The sequence below is a fragment of the Capra hircus genome, chromosome 9 (assembly GCF_001704415.2).
Source record: "Capra hircus breed San Clemente chromosome 9, ASM170441v1, whole genome shotgun sequence".
NCBI lineage: Eukaryota > Metazoa > Chordata > Mammalia > Artiodactyla > Bovidae > Capra > Capra hircus.
Genome location: NC_030816.1, coordinates 79,018,643 through 79,036,155, shown reverse-complemented (window position 1 = coordinate 79,036,155; position 17,513 = coordinate 79,018,643). Strand labels below are relative to the sequence as shown.

Genomic DNA, 17,513 nt, shown 5'->3' with positions numbered 1-17,513 from the left:
TCATAACTTTCCTTCCAAGGAGCAAGCATCTTTTAATTTCATGGCTGCAGTCACCATCTGCAGTGATTTTGCGAAAACAGAAGACAGGTGCAAATGCCCAGAGTGGAGGACACGCAGCAGGCCAGCATGGCTGGAGCAGGAGGGGTCAGATAGGGGCCAAGGAGCCACAGGGTCCAGCCCTAAGGGACACTGTAAGGACTCTGGCTTCCACATTGAGATGGAAAGTCTCTAATAGAGGGCTGTGAATAGACGTGCCTCCTCATGGGGTATATTTCAAGAGGCTGATCTGGACTGCGGGCAGCAAGGGGGAAGCCGGAGCCTGTAGGGCAGGGAGGGTCTTGCTGGTGAGAGGTGATGAGGGTCAGACTCCGGTGGGGAGTCTAGAGACAGGTGAAATGAGAGCCAATGGGAGGCCCAGGTGGATGGGAGTGAGCAGTATGGTCAAAAACGACACCACGATCTGATCTTCAGTCTAAGCTCCCAGGAGAATGGGGAAGACAGTCCCTCCCTCCCTTGGAAGGGAGACAAAGAGGTGGGTTCTGCATGTCTCGGGTGGGAGATGCCCACTGGATGTTCAAGTGCCAATGCTGAGTGGGCACTGGGCTTTAGGAGACCAGAGTTCTAGGAAGAGATGGGCCTGGGTGCAAACCTGCTCTCATGCACATGAGGATGCCTGATAAACACAGTGGATGAACTTCCCGAGGGAATAAGTAAACCAAGGGAAGAGAAGACACCAAAGAGGCCCAGGACCAAAAGGCCAAGAAATCAGGAGCAACAGGGGGAGCAGTCAGTGAATCCAATTAAAAGGAAACCAAGGAGAAGGTGGGACGAATTGAGAGAGAATCATGGAAACACACACATTACTGTGTGTAAGACAGACAGCCAGTGGGAATTTGCTGCACCACTCAGGGAACTCAAACCAGGGCTCTGGGACAACCTAGAGGGGTGGGGTGGGGTGGGCGATGGGAGGGAGGTTCCAGAGGGAGGGGACATACGCATGCCAGTGGCTGATTCATGTTGATACGTGGCAGAAACCAGCACAATACTGTAAAGCAATTGTTCACCAATAAAACTTAAAAAAAGAAAAAGGAAACCAAGAAAATATGTTGCCCACAAAGCCCCATTGAAAAAAGGCTTTTTAGGGAGGAGACTGTGAGCATTTGATGGTTCATGGAAAAAGGACTGAGAACAGAGTCCTTCTGAAGTTAGCAACATGGAGGCTCTCAGGGAACCTGACCTGAGCAGGTCCAGGTGGAGAAAGCTGGGTTAACGTGAGTCTGAAGATGAGGTCCATGAAACTGAAGATGGTGAATAGAGACAACTTGGCCAGGAGTTCTACCATGAAGAGCAGAGAATCCCGTGGTTGCTAGGAATCCAAAAGAGCATGGGTAGGTGGGTAGGTGAGTGGGTGTGTGTCTGCTTGTCTTCAGGAGAAATCCCAGCACGTGAATGGGGGTGACTGCAGAGAATCAGCTGTGGCAGGAGAGAGGGGAGACCTGCATGGTCCTTCATCAGCCAAAGGGGAAGGAGTCTTCCTCCCAGGGCTGCTCAGGCACCAGAAGGGGAACAGACCCCGGAGCCATGACCCTCCACTATTAGAGAGACTTCAGGAAAGCATCGAGAACCGCTGATAACACACACGTGAGATAAGGCACCAGGACAAAAAGGCATCAACTCTAGTAAGGAACTCTGATGATTTATCATGAAGGTTTTCGCCAGGCTGCAGTTACTTCTGAGTTTGGAGGTTTCCTGTTTTGTACTTAACTTTTGATCCATTTGTGACCATCCTATTAACAGTCAACAGAATATATATGCAGATACACATATGTGACAGTGTGTGTGCGTTCTGTGAACGTGTGTCTGCTTCCATGGAGTTCTTTACTTGCTATGACCTCTTGATATCATGGATTTTCCTGGCTTATGACTGTCTGTGAACAATGCCTCTTTTCACTTGTCACTCCACCTTCCACAAATGGCCACAGATGACTTGAAAACGAGTCTATCCACTCAGTTTCTCTTCTGTGGCTCGAATGATATGGAGTTTTAGCTTTTGTCCTTCCCAGCCCCTGCTGCTGCTGCTGCTGCTGTTGCTAAGTCACTTCAGTCGTGTTCGACTCTGTGCAACCCCATAGACGGAAGCCTACCAGGCTCCCCCATCCCCGGGATTCTCCAGGCAAGAACACTGGAGTGGGTTGCCATTTCCTTCTCCTACACTCCACATATCTCTTGAGCTCTTTACATCTCAGCAATCCTACTCTAACAATTCTGCAATGAGAGATGTGTCACGGTCAAGTACAAAAACAGGATGGGGACCATTATCACTTTCCAGTGTTGTCCTAAAGATACCCAGGATTTCCAAACCTATCTTTAAGGTTTGGGAACGCCCTGGACCGACTTCTTCCTGACACTATCTGTAGCACTTACCACATCCCTTTCCTAGAATGAAATGATAACCTAGTCTATCACTTCACACGTAAAGTTTATTTTTCCGAAACGGCCTTACATTACCTTGGCACCAAAGCGAGAGTCCGTCTGCTGTCTTCTCTTCCCTTCCAGGGCCTCTCTTGTCAGGCCCAGAACTAAGGAAAACGGCAGTCTCATACCAGAATGGGATCATGGAAAAAAAAACATCTTAATCTAAGGCCAAAACAGGAACAGACTGACAGGTGAAGTCTAGCCAAAGCTGCCTTATCACACAGGTTAACACATGTGCACCAAAAACTCTCTGGCAATAGCTAATGGGAATGAGGACCACTGACTGAGTGTATGGCTCTGAACTTTATTAGGATCCAAGAAAAACAAGTCTTTGTCTTGTCTCTGACTATAGCTTTAAGCTTGTCTGGTTTGGTAAGTAGGTAAGTAAATAGGTATGGAAGTCAGAGAGAGAGAGAGGAAGGAAGTGAAGGGGGAAAACAGATGGATACGTGTATGTGTACATATGTGTAAGTATACATGTCTCTATCAATTTATAACGACATCAAGACGAGCTATGAATGTGTGCCTGCTGCATGCTCAGTCACGTCTCACCCTTGTGACTTCATGGACTGTAGGCCACCAGGTTCCTCTGTCCATGGGATTTTTCAGGCAAGAATACTGGAGCGGATTGCCATTTCCTCCTCCAGGGGATTTTCCCAACCCAGGGATTGAATCACTGCCTCTTGCATCTCCTGCCTTGGCAGGTGGATTCTTTACCACCGCACCACTAGGATGAGCCAAAGTCTTCCCAATTAAATAAGCAGGTAGTATAGAGAAAGATCAACACGACAACTGGTATTGCATCTCAGCTCAGCAACTAACCATCTCAGTAATTCTGGACAAGCCGCTTCAGTTTTGTAGGTTTTCAGCTTTCCCACTTGAAAAACTGCCTAAGGTCCTTTTCAGTTCCACAATACCACAGACTATAAATAGCTAACAATAGAGTCTGAGATATAGTCCTTGAGACACTGACATTAACACCTCCTAGCATTTGGGAGTCCATCTAACATGGAACTGAATAATCAAAAGACACTCAACACACCATCACTAAAATCCAAACTACTGTAAGTACAATGTTTAGTACCTTTCAAGAGTCAAAAATTCAGGTTTATCTACTTTATTTATTTTCCCTGCCTCTTATATTATTGCTATTTCTCTGATTCCATATCTTAATCCTTTTTTTTTTATGTCTTTCTAGTAAAGTCATTTTTACCTTGGCCTTTATTTAAGGTACACGATTTCAAAGGACAAACACAAATTACCACTAGAAACTAAAAAACACAACCAGGACATCTCAGGTAGTACAGAGAATAAGAATCCACTTGCCAATGGAGGGGGCATGGATTTGATCCCTGGTCGGGAAGATCCTCTGGAGAAGGCAATGGCACCCCACTCCAGTACGCCTGCCTGGAAAATGCCGTGGACAGAGGAGCATGGTAGGCTGCAGTCCATGGGGTTGCAAAGAGTCGGACACGACTGAACGACTTCACTCACTCACTCACCAGGAAGATTTTACATGGCACGAGCACCTAAGCCCGTGCACCACAGCTACTGAGCCTGTGCTCTGCAACAAAAGAAGTCACCAAAATGAGAAGCCCACGCACCAGAGTGAAGAGCAGTCCCCGCTTGCCGCAACGAGATTACGCCTGCACACAGCAACAAGGACCCAGAGCAACCGATAAGTAAATTGTCAAGGGCTTAATAGAAATTGTTTTTCCAATTTAATGTGTCCAAAAATGTTCCGAATGTTCCATCAAAAGAAAATGCCTTTTCTTTAATCTCACAGTTGAGCTAAGGAATCTCAGGTCAGATTTATTTTCCCTACGTAAATTAATCTTACAAAGTGGGCTAAACCTGGAGGCACCCAGACAGACACAGAAAAGTGCCCCACCAGATAATTAAGGAACGTGAGTTTCTCTCTATTGTTTCCACATCCATTCAATAGCTGTTGTAGGAAGAGGCTGTAGGGACCCTGCACCAACTTCAGATTTCTGGGAAAGGGCAACATGGCTCTTCTCAAACACAATCTTGGACCACCAAGACAGCATCATCTATTCTACTTAGTGGTTAAGTGAAGGACCACTTCGGAAAGATAATCTCTTGGCAAGGAGCCCAGCCCTTATCTTGCACTTCCAAGCCTCCCAGACCAGGCCTGGGGTAAGAAGAAGGCTTTGCGAGTCACTCCCTCTGCACTAAAAGTACCCAAAGGAAGGTGTTATCTGCTTGCCTTCAAAACACCACGTCGGTATGGATTAGAGTCAGAAGGCTCTTCAATAGACTTCAGCTTCTGTCTACAAGCTCTGGTGAAAATCAAGGGGCTGACAAGTGTTAATGTGACTACACAAGAAGGCAGCTGGGGCTTCTTCCTTCCCTGCTCTTGTCAAAGCTTCACTTTCTACATGCAAAGGAAGCGTAATAAATAAAACCTTTATTATTACGTTTCTACCAACATCCCTATTAATTTTAACCTACTTGGGCAACACTCACATTCCTCCAGCCCCAAAACACTTCTCTATAAAGGAAGACACCCACTGAAGAGGCCCACACATCACCTGCCCTGAAATAACTCATAGCCTCACTCTACTGAAAGTATAAAACTTTAGAATTCCTGAGTGTGACGGACGGAGGGCCATGGTGAAACGCTGAAAACGTGTTAGGGAAAACTCCAGTAGCTGTTCTGCAGCACACTGACTTTTCAGAAATTCTATAAATAACCTTCCAAGTTTACAGTGACTTCAATAAAGCTTCCTATTTCTGTCTCTCCACCTACCAATTTTCTGAGAATTACACGCTTGCCCAAATTAACGTAAAACTGAGAGAAGTACTCAGCCGAATCCATCCCTCTAGCGCTGCTGATAAATTCAGGGCTCAGACAAATGCCCAATGAATGAGCCACCTCGGAGGGATTATGACATGAATCAGTCTTCTACTTACAATAAGGTTCCCCTCCCAACACACACACACAGATTACAAGGGATTCTATTTCTTTTTCGGAAAGTTTGAGGAAAAGTTAAGGATAAACATGAATAAAGAGTGAACATCCCATTACAAGTTCGAAAAGAAATTCTTTAATGAAAGAGCTTACTCAGCTCCAAAGTAAGGCCTGATAAAATTATGTAATAACCAGGAAACTGTAAAATACAATCTCTCTGCACATTTTCATTTCTTTCCGGGCCCTCAGAGAAGCAACTGGTAAAGATAAGGTCATGGCCATTAATGCTTTAAAATGATCAGACTGAGAAATGGAACTTCCTTGACGTAGCAGAAAAAAGAAATCCCTACAGCATATACCCATCCACTTGGGGAGAGTTCAGTAGTAAAATAGGATGAGGAAACTGCCATCAATCACCAATAGGTAAGTGAAAGCATCCTCACACTCCAGCTTGAAAGGGACTATTCCCTTGTGCCCACCAACGTGGGCCGCTCAAGCACAAAATCTTGTGAAACAAAAGTCAGCACCCAATGAAATAAAAAGGAATATTTCGAGAAACGCTGATCTCTCACTGCATAAAATGAAGCCTCAACTGCAAAAGCGGGGAAATGAACATTTATAGCCTTACCTTTGCCAGAACTCTGGATGTAACCAGTGCTTCTCAGGCTCTTTTAATTAGGGTCTCTCTATACATCCACAGACTCCCTCTTCTTTCTGCCCATGGTAAGGCAAGAAACAACGTGCTAACACTTCAAATGCTCGGCCGTTAAGAGCTAAAAACAGATCCTGTGCAATGCTGGATGTATTTTTGTCTGCTAGCTACACACCCTCATCATGTTCAATTTTTTCCATTGGGGGAAGAGTATGATGCAGGCTTAACCAGAAAGTGGTTTTCCATGGGCTGCCGGCAGCGATTAGCCAGAACAGCCTGCCATCAGGCCTGGAGCCGCCGGACTCGCCCATGACTGCGCTGCTGTGGGCTCCGCATTCCAGAATTACCACCGAAGTTCCATAGGAACGCGGCTCCCCAGTTTGCTGAATAAAGGTTTACTCACTCGAAGGGTGCCTCAGCTGCTTTTTTAAGCCCCTTGGCAGGAAGAATACACACCTACCATCCTGGTGTTTGAGCGGTAGTAAACATTCTGTCTCCAAAACCACAGCTGGAATGTCGGCCATAAAAACCCTGCCTCAAGAGCAGCCGTTCAGAATCATTTTGTGATTTGCAAAATAGAGGGTGTGCACTCTCTGTGCCTTGCTGGAGTTACTTTGTTTTCCAGAAAGCTGAAAACTACAGAGCCTTACACTAGAAGTCCCTGTTATTCCAAAAGGTGGCTATTTTCTCCAAAAAAAAAAAAGCATATAACTGCCCTTAAAAAAAAAGTGATACACCAGAGGTTCACAGGTTTTGAAGTCTTGCTGTAACTTTTGAAAAAAGACCCCTCATTTCAAGACTCCCCAAAAGATAAGGTGAGGTACTGGGGAGGGGGTGCTGAATGAGAGAATAAGATTCCATCTCTGCAGTAAGATTTTCCATTTTAAGTTTCAGTTTTTGAAATTATAGTCCATAGAAGAAAACAGTTTAAGCAGAGGTTTCCCAGTTATTCTAGACAAACACATGACAACAGTTTTTTTTCAGAAAGCACTTCTCATAAAAAAATGTGAATAAAGGACTTCACCGGTGACCCAGTGGCTAAGACTCTACCATCCCAAATAGGGGGCCCCAGTTCAATCCGATTGGGGAACCAGATCCTACAAGTTGCATATAAGATCGTACATGTCACAACTAAAGATTAAATACCCCGCGTGCCACAACTAAGACCCAGTACAGCCAAATAAATATTTTTTAAAAAGCAAAAAAATTTTTTTAAAGACCTGTATAAAAAAAATGAGTGGATCCATACATGCAACAGACAAGATTTTTAAGTGATACTAAAGACAAGATGCTGCTTTAGACACACAAGCTTTTAATTCCTTATCCTGCATTAAAAAATGAGCATTTATGTACACATAAATACATCAACACACTCAGGTACACACTCACACACACGCAAACTGAATTTTGTTTCCACACAGTTTCCAAGTAGTTCATCTACGTTTGAAGATACACTTTCTAACCTTAGTTGACACATAAGAGCCATCACAAAACATCATTAGCCCAGTAGTAATAAAAAGCCATCTATCCTCCACAAAAATCTGTATTAGTGAACACAGAACCGAGGAATTTTTAGTGCCGGTGGAGAAAGAAGAATAAAAAATTCCCGTCTCCAAGCCCCTCATCAGAAACGAGGCTTCAAGTGACTTGCTTAAGGCCACACCACTGCAGAGCCAAGACCTGCCACCCAAGTAACCACAAGCCCTGGGACTGAAGTCAGAAGGTTGCCACGGAAGCCAAGTCATATAACAGAAAACATGGGAATTCCCAAAATGTTCATTTGACCTGTGTCTGTTTTAAAAAAAAAAAAGTCTAGGTAAATACAAAAGAAGAGAGGATGCAGTCTAAGTCACTGAGCTCCTATTCCTTTAGATCCAGTGCCATCATTTCTGTTACCCAAAAAATAAAGTATCAGCCAACAGAAAACAAGCATGCTTCTTCCAAACAAGCCTGAGACAGAACAGCTACTCCTTGATACAAAGGAGAGAAAGGAAATTATATCAGAACGAATATGTTTCTGAGGGTGGAAAACATATCAGAAGAACAATTAATTGCAAGGAAGTATTTTTGTATCCCTATTATTCTTAAGACAGTTCTGACCTTCTGATATACCGTATACACATAGATCACTCTAAGTCAGAACTGTCCAAAAGACTGACTTATCTCCAACATTCCTCAGACACTTCCAATGGGTTTGCATTGTCTGATTCCATTTTTTATCACTGAGGTCACCCAAGTAACTTTAGTTCTATGAATTTATAGAGTCACTTGGGGTTTCAAACTATGTTAGATTTTTCAAGTTCTTTAGACTTCATCCAACTACAGCAAAATACTCTCAGTTTAGTACTTCATCCTGAAATTACAAGACCCAGCATTATTTCCACATCATAAAACCTAAACTTTATCTTTCTAATGCTTCATTCTGACATACTATTATAATATAACAGGATATATGCATTAATAGTCATTAAAACTGAATTCCTTGGCAAAGATCTGAGCATTATGTAAATTACTAAAGAAATATTCTGTCCTCAAACACACAACGCAAAATGACACACGTAAAAGCAAATATAGCAAAATTTTAACCATTACAGAGTAGAATTCAAGTTATGGGTCTATTCAGTTCAGTCGCTCAGTCGTGTCCGACTTTTTGCGATCCCATGGACTATAGCACGCCAGGCCTCCCTGTTCATTGCCAACTCCCAGAGCTTGCTCAAGCTCACATCCATCGAATTGGTGATACCATCCAACCATCTCATCCTCTGTTGTCCCCTTCTCCTCCTGCCTTCAATCCTTCCCAGCATCAGGATCTTTTCCAGTGAGTCAGCTCTCCGCATGAGGAGAATGAATATTCCAATGAATGTTCAGGACTGATCTCCTTTAGGATGGACTGGTTGGATCTCCTTGCAGTCCACGGGACTCTCAAGAGTCTTCTCTAACACCACAGCTCAAAAGCATCAATTTTTCAGTGCTCAGCTTTCTTTATGGTGCAACTCTCACATCCATACATAACTACTGGAAAATTGACTAGATGGACCTTTGTCGGCAAAGTAATGTCTCTATGTTTCTGCTTTTTAATATGCTGTCTAGGTCTACTATTCACTATATAATTCTTTGAACTTTTCTGTATTTTCACAGATATTCTTAATAAAAGGTTAGAAGGAAGTGACACAAATACACTCACAAAGTAGAAAAATGGTTGCCAGGATGGAGGAAGGAGAAATAGGAGAGATTGGTAAAAGGGAATAAACTTTCAGTTAATAAGAAATGTTTAATAAACATAAAATGTAGTGGAAATATCTCAGATTTCACAGGGGACATGAGTTAGAAATTCATCTCCTAGTGACTTAGAAGCCTTCTAAAGACCCTGATGCTAGGAAAGATCGAAGGCAGGAGAAGAAGGGGACAACAGAGGATGAGATGGTTGGATGGCATCACTGACTCAATGGACCTGAGTTTGGGTGGACTCCGGGAGTTGGTGATGGTCTGGCGTGCTGCGGTTCATGGGGTCACAAAGAGTCGGACACTCCTCAGTGACTGAACTGAACTGAAATCCCATTACCCTCACCATAAAATGGGGTGGATAATAATGTCTATCTAGAATAAAAATATAAAAAGATATAAGTAGTTAATCTAAAGCAGTTACAGAAAAACTGACATTAAGAATACAATTTTAAAAGGAGTCTATTGGGACAGGGGCAATCCAGGAGAGAGGGGATACATGAATACACATGACTGATTCACTTTGTTCTGTGACAGCAGTTAACACTACATTGTATCTACACTCCCAATAAATTAAAATAATAATAATAACAAAAAAAGAAAGTCAGGAACAAAAAAAAAAGGAATATGAACTCAGAAATAACCTCTCCGCTTAAAAATCAAGACACTCAATTCCTACCATATTCTTCACTTCTGACATCAAACACACAATGATACAGAAAGAATATTCTATCAAGCATCATTTTGTATTAATAATCTATAGTCAATTCTAAGGGCTTCATCTGGTTAAAAAAAAAAAAAAACATACACACACACACACACACACACACTGCCTTCCCAGGAGGTGCAATTGATAAAGAATCTGCCTGCCAATGCAGGAGCCTTAAGAGATGCGGGCTTGTGGCAACCCACTCCAGTATTCTTGACTGGAAAGTTCGATGGACAGAGGAGCCTGGTGGGCTACAGTCCTTAGTGTCCCAAAGAGTCAGACATGACTATGCACACACGTGTATACACACACACACACGTATAGTAGTAATAATAAAGACTAAAAACATAAATTACTTTTACCCAAACAGGATCCCAAAAGATAGAATGCTCCTGCTGCTAAGTTGCTTCAGTCGTGTCCGACTCTGTGCAACCCCATAGACGGCAGCCCACCAGGCTCCCCCGTCCCTGGGATTCTCCAGGCTAGAACACTGGAGTGGGTCACCATTTCCTTCTCTAATGCATGAAAGTGAAAAGTGAAAGTAAAGTCGCTCAGTTGTGTCCGACCCTCAGCGACTGCATGGACTGCAGCCCACCAGGCTCCTCTGTCCATGGGATTTTCCAGGAAATAGTACTGGAGTGGGATGCCATTGCCTTCTCCAAAAAGACAGAATAATCTCTCACAAATATAAACATCCTCCTTTGAGGAAATAACACAGATGAGGAAAAGCTCCACAATACATAACGTGCTAAAGAAGCTTTTAGTCTGCTGCCGCATCGTGATGGAAAAGCAGGATTTCAAATAACACGGGCTGAAAAGATACGGGATTGAGCGATGCCTTTGCAAAAATGTCCTAGATGAAAGCCACACCAGAAGAAAAGGAAACATGCAAAATATTCATGTGAAAACCCTAAACTCCAAACAAATATTACCTGAGGTGGCCTTCCTCCCCATTTCATCCAAAGGCAAAAATCTTAACAAGTCTGTTTCTAAAACCAAATGCAACTGAATTAGCCCAGAGACTCGTGGCTGGCCTTCATATCCAAACTCCCACAGTTTGAAAGTTTTACCTCCCACGTGTGACACTGGAAACCCACACAAATGACACATGGAATTCCTTTGCCACCTAGTCACTGCTCCCAGGGGCCAGCGAAACAGCTCAGGCCCCAGACATTAGGGTCCCTCTTCCTTGACCTTAGACCCTGTGGTGTGACTTGACTCATCAGTTTTCAGCTTCTCAATCTGTGAAAGGGAGATAATACTACCTACCTCACAGGGCTGTCGTCAGGATTAAGTGAAATTACACATGCAGATTGTGTAACACAAGACCGTCCCAAGAATGCAGAGCAGAGATCTTGTTAAGTGTCTACTGTTATGTCTAGCACTTTAAAAAGTACCTGGCACATGGTGAATACCCAATAATCAATAAATATCCATTGAGTCAGTGAATGAATGAGTGAGTGAGTGGAGTGATGTTGATGATGGCAGTGGTGGTGAACACGCAAAGAAAAGAGCATTTGGAAATTCCCCAGCAGTCCAGTGGTTAGGACTCCACGCTTTCACTGCTGAGGGCCCAGGGTTCAAGCCCAGGTCAGGGAACTAAGATCCTGCAAGCTGTACAGTACAGCCAGTAAATAAACAAACAGACAAAATAAAAATAAAAACTTTTTTTAAAAAACAGCATCCAGTGCAGTCTATGTATTTGTGTCAGAAGACTCTAAAACCCATTTAAAATAAGCCATTCACACATTATCAATGCCCACCAAGCACATCTCCCAGAGGGAGCCTACTTGAAATCGTCCAGCTGTTCTCCTGAAGCATTGCACATTCCAGGCTGCCTTAGCCTCACAGAGATGCGTGAACAGCCCACAGCCATGCACCTTTCAAATCAACAGTCAACTCTAAGACAATTCAAAATGCAGTGCTAGCATGGTAAAGTGTTGCTTTAAAACCACAACTTCACAAATGTGGATTAAGAAGAAAACAGTGTTCCTGTAAATCAATGAAAAACTTAGTATTTACCAAATGAGGACAAAATAGAGAGCAAAAATGACTTTCAAGTTTTTCAAAAGCAAACTGGAGGTGCCTACAAAATCTACAGTCAATGTTAAGATAATTCACGATGCAATATTAACATGGTATGTGGTTGCTTTCAAACCACAGCACATCTAAATTTCATAATACAATCTTTTTCTAAGTGTTTTGAAGGCATCAAATGTGCAAAAAAAAAATTAATGGAGATAGTTATCATGAAAATGAAAGATTTTACAGTGTAAATATTTATGAAGTCCAAGTAGTACCTTACATTTCATAAAAATTAAGCCCTAAAAATTTAACCAATGAGCAGTTAATTACTTTAAGAACGAGCAAATATTAAGTGACATAAAAATTAAGATTTAGAGCAAATTCTTTAAAAAAGCTTTCCTTTAAAGAACCTTTTTTCTCTAAGTCCCCATATCCAAATTAAATACACTTTGACGTTTAACAATTATTGACAATGTATAAAATTCTAAATTTGGGGAGTTAAATCTTTTTTTTTTTCTCTTTTGGTTGCAGTGCTCAGCTTGCTGGACCTTAGTTCTCTAACCAGGAATTGAACCCAGACCCTCGGCAGTGACAGCATAGAGTCCTAACCATTGGACTGCCAGGGAATTCCCCCAAATTCTAAATTTTGAAACTAAATAGAGAACACTTTATACCAAGTAACAGGTAATATTTTATATAAATGACAAAATGTGTATTAAAAATCATGCTACCAATGGAAATAAAACTACAAAATGAGTTTCAGATAAGGTATTATTAAAATAAAAAATTTTAGTAGGAAAAAATCATTTACTAATAGGAACTATGCTTGTAAAATCCTGTCTTATAAATACTAACCACTAGACACATCTGTTTGCAACATTTTTGAAGGGTTATGTTGGAAGTTAAGAAAATACAAGTAATCTGCCCAGAACTCAATGTAATTAAGAAGTGTTAAATTCTGTCTCTCACTCCACTTACAATATTTTCTTTTTGTGGACTAAAGTGAAACTGTTTTAGCTGAAAGGTTCCTAATCAGTTTAACTCAGAATAATTGAATCTGAGTTTTTGAAGAGACCCTGTGGGTCATCCATTTATCAAGCCTGGTCCCTCATCCAATTTGAGAACCATCTCCAGTATCCTGATAGATGGACCCCTCCCTTCTCCCTAAATACACGGAGGGATGGGAAGTTCCCAGCTCTATTAGGGAGCACATTCCACTGGTAAGTCACCAATTGATAGATGAGAACGCCTTCCCCGGACTTCAGATGAGTCATCCTAAAACTTCCACTAATTAAGTTCAGCCTTCCATCATTATCCACACACACATTCTACACCCCCCTTCTACCCAAGCACCCTACAAACAGCAGCAGTCAGGGTTCACGGTTCTTCCCGGCCCTCTCCCTCCTTTTAGACCGTCTTCACGATGAAGCCAGAGCCACCTTGTAAAACAGAACAGATGGGCAACACCAGCTTATGTTTTTCACTAAAAATCAAATGCACATGGAAGAGAGTCCTAAAGGCTTCAGTCTGTGTCACCCCACTCAGAGCAAAAGAGGCCACAGGCCCTCTCTGGTGCCACGAAGTCTGGGAAACGTTGGGGCTCCAGTGGCGAAGGCAGGATGGAACCTACTTCCCGAGTTCCCACGCATGCATAGACTGTTCCCAGTCCGCCGAGCCAGGAGGCCCAAGAACCGAGCTCAAGGAAGGTGAGGGAGAATTTGCTGCTGAAAGAAAGGACCTAAAATGAAGCAAAGGAATGGTGTCTGAATGCAGAAGGAAATTTTTACTGTCCAGAGGAGGGATCAGTCTCATAACAGAGCTGTCTGAACCCTATGAATGAAGCAGGTCTGGGTGCTACATTCTTAAGAGACAGAAACCATTTGTCAGCAAATGAAATGTGTACAAGTAGCCTTCAGCACACACACACAAATGCTGCGTTCTGTTTTCCTTAAAATAAGAAGCTCTAGGAACTTCCCTGGCCATCCAATGGTTAAGACTTCACTTCCAACTCAGAGGGCACGGGTTCGATCTCTGATTGGGGAACTAAGATCCCATGTGTTGCAAGGCGTGGCCAAAAAAAAAGGAGCTCTCCAGAAACATCTTCTATTTTTCCATTACGGATACAGAGGTAGATCGCAACTTTTTTTCACTTTTCTCCCAATTCTACTAGAAATAAAACTACTTAAGTCAAGGAAAAATGGCAGTTGACACTCAGTGCCTCGAGACTGTGCACAGCGGTGGGGACCGTGGCCATCTGGCCCATGACAAGCCACCCCGAAAGGCCAGCTCAGCACTGCCATGGGAATGCAGAAGCCTGGGGCTGGGCCAGCCGAAACTCCTTTTCAAGAAACACTGAAAATGTTGCTTTCCTGTAAATTTTTCCACTTTTTACAGGTAGGCAACTAACTTACATAACCTGAAAATACTGTCAGGGACATATTTTGCAGGCCAACCAGAGCTTACCCACAGCCCAGAACCAGCCAGAAGCCCCCCAACTTTTCAACCTTGGATGTAAATGATAAACCACAAAGAGGACAACTGCACATAAGCAGCAGTCCCGACTCCCTGACTTGGGAAGGCTAAATCCTAGGTCTCGAGGGGCCTCCGTCTGCACGACCAAGTTGCCTCGGACACCAGAGGCACAGTCAGTGTCACGTGGTGAGAAATTTGTGCTCTGGAGCAGATTTTGAAGATTCAGTTTGCTTCTTATTGTTTTAAAAATGTGAAATGTTCCTTTGCAGAATTATCACATTCTACACTATGTTCCCTGCAAGCAGGAAGTTTTCTAACATTTCTGGGTTTATTTACAAATATAGCACACATTAAAGGTACACATTTTAATAGCAGCTGGTAACCTTTGTATTGACTAGCCTTTGTGTCATCTACATTAGAATATTCAGAAGGACTATGCACTTAGCCTCGGAGAGGTGTTTCACTTATGTTTCCACGAAGTTCAAATGCCAGGACTGAAAGACACCTGTTTGAAAAGCCTAAAGTTTAAATTTTGGGGGAGTGACACTGCCTGAGTTTTTGAATCCTGCCTTTGACCTTTCCTGGGTCAGTTTCTTCTGTAAGATGGGAATAAGAAAAACATTTTTCTCATGGAGTGATGGTGATTAAGTATGTTCATACACATCCTGACCCACAGATCGAACCCGTGTCTCCTGCTTTGGCAGGTGGATTCTTTACCACTGAGCCACCTGGGAAGCCCCCTTCAATTTAAAAAACATTTCAATAAATATAAAAGTAAATAAAAAAGTAATAGTTTAGAAGGTGGCTGGCTGGCCACCACATATTGGGTGCTCGGGGACAGTCTCTGGAGGCAGCACCCTGAGTTGAGACCCACAAGGCACAAAGGGGCCCAGGAGAGATGAGACAGACTTCAGCATGGGGAGCTTTACCTGTGTGTGTGTTTTAGCAAAACAAGCGTGAACTGCAGACACTGCACACCTTTCCAAGGAACCAACTGCAATCATTCCAAAAAGTGCTTTGGGAACTGCTCAGATTTCTCGCTGTAACATTTACCCTGCAACAACCAATACATCAACTAGTAAGATGCACCAGTCAGAACGAAAACAGCCTCAACACCGGGGGTGAGACCTGCCCTCTCCTCGGTGCCTTCCTAGTGCCCAAGCCCCCTGAGCTGTCCCGATCTTACAACCGCCACGAGAAATGATACTCTCTAGTCTGCTCTCAGGGTAGACTAGTGGTAAAGAACCCGCCTGCCAGTGCAGGAGAGGTAACAGACACGGGTTTGATCCCTCGGTTGGGAAGGCATGGCAACCCACTCAGTATTCTTGCCTGGAGAATCCCATGGACAGAGGAGTCTGGTGGGCTACAGCCTATAGTATTGCAAAGAGTCGGACATGACTGAGGCTACTTAGCACGCTCAATCTGTTCTTCAGCAGGAGGTCCTAGTTGGTTTGGAGTTCAGACTTCCCTGACTTCACCTTCTCTACCTGAACTCCCAGCAAAGATGCACATATGCTTTTCCACAGAGACAGGATCAGCCAGCACATCAAATTAAGGGGCATTTGTAAAAAGCCACTCGGATTTGGTGCCCGCTGCCTCCAAAAACCTTGGCCACCAGGCACTAAAGGAATCCACACCACCTTTCCCCGCTCAGGTCTGCACACAAAGAGCAGTTAATAGAGCGACATGGGAAACAGGCACATAAACACTCCAGACCTTATCACTCTTGAGACGTACAAGGGCCTTGAACTTACCCCCAGAGGAAGTGTAGACCACACTTCACATAATCATTCATTCATCTGGAATGAACTGGCTGAAGAGCTGTCTTTGTAATTCAGGCACAGAACCCTGGCAAGATAAACAAAGCAAAACAAAATAGGTGTTGAGAAACAAGTTTTCAAAAATCAGAGTTTTGTAACTAAAGCTCAGTTTCTCAGCATTCTGCCCTATCTTGGGCTTAATACAAAAAGGGAGCATCTGAGAAAAAAACAAGTATTAAGTGTGTGTGTGCTCCGTTGCTTCAGTTGCGTGCAGCTCTCTGTGACCCTATGACCTGTAGCCCGCCAGGCTTCTCTGTCCATGAGATTCTCCAAGCAATACTGGAGTGCGTTGCTATGCCCTCCTCCAGGGAATCTTTCCAACCCAGGGATCAAACCCATGTCTCCTGCATTTCAGGCAGATTCTTGATTCTTTACCACTGAGCCACCAGGGAAGCCCCAGCTATTAAGTGGTTAACTATAAAGGAAATGTGAGGGTCTTCCCACATTCTAATTGGAGAAGTTCATCCTATAACTATAAAGCCAAACCATTTTATAGACAGATATATGGACAGAGGGAAAAAGTGGGGAAGGAAGGAGAGAGGAAGAGAAGTGAGGGGAGATGGTTGGATGGATGCAGGCCGCTACTCCACATGCTGAGGCTAGAGCAATAAAGAAGAGTGAAAGTCTCTGCTCTCACTGAGCTTTATTCAGATGGGAGGAAGCAGTCAAACAAACAGGTAACTAAACAAGGAAAAATATCCTAGGGTAACAGAGACATGAAACAGGATGATGAGCTTGTGAGGGACAAGTGTCTAACGTAAAATGGAAGGCCAAGAAATGGCCCTTCAAGATGGCAACTAAGTTGAGACCTAAATGCTGTTTCAAAGTTAGTGAAATGATCCCCCAGACAGAAGGACCAGCCAAGACCCCAAGAAGAAGCAGGTGTCGAGAGGAACTATCATGGACTGTGGGCAGAAGCTGCATGCAAGGGCATGGAGTCAAAGGATCAGCGTTTTGTTCCTTATTCAGCAGGCGGCTTCCGGCTCTTCTCCTATAATGGAAATAGTATTTTCTTCCCATGTTTGATATGCTGCACGATGACATTAGAACTCATGGCCCTGTTGGTCAACATACCAAAAAGTACCTCTCTTTTCTTCCACCATTTAAAATGTTACACAGATGGCTTTCAGAGAATGAGACTTTTTTTTTTTAATGACCTATAGTTGATTTACAACATTGTGTAAGTTTCAGGTGGAGACTTGTCTT

The 17,513-nt window shown here is 43.3% G+C and overlaps 1 protein-coding gene across 1 annotated transcript in view; it reads right to left on the bottom strand.

Annotated features, from left to right (window-relative positions):
* The window catches only part of TIAM2 (T-cell lymphoma invasion and metastasis 2), a 245,820-nt gene that overhangs the window by 134,441 nt on the left and 93,866 nt on the right, over nucleotides 1–17,513 (bottom strand). Inside the window, exon 2 of the mRNA XM_018053392.1 lies at nucleotides 16,242–16,335. The gene's annotated coding sequence lies outside the window, so the exon portion shown is untranslated. The remainder of the gene's footprint in view (nucleotides 1–16,241; nucleotides 16,336–17,513) is intronic.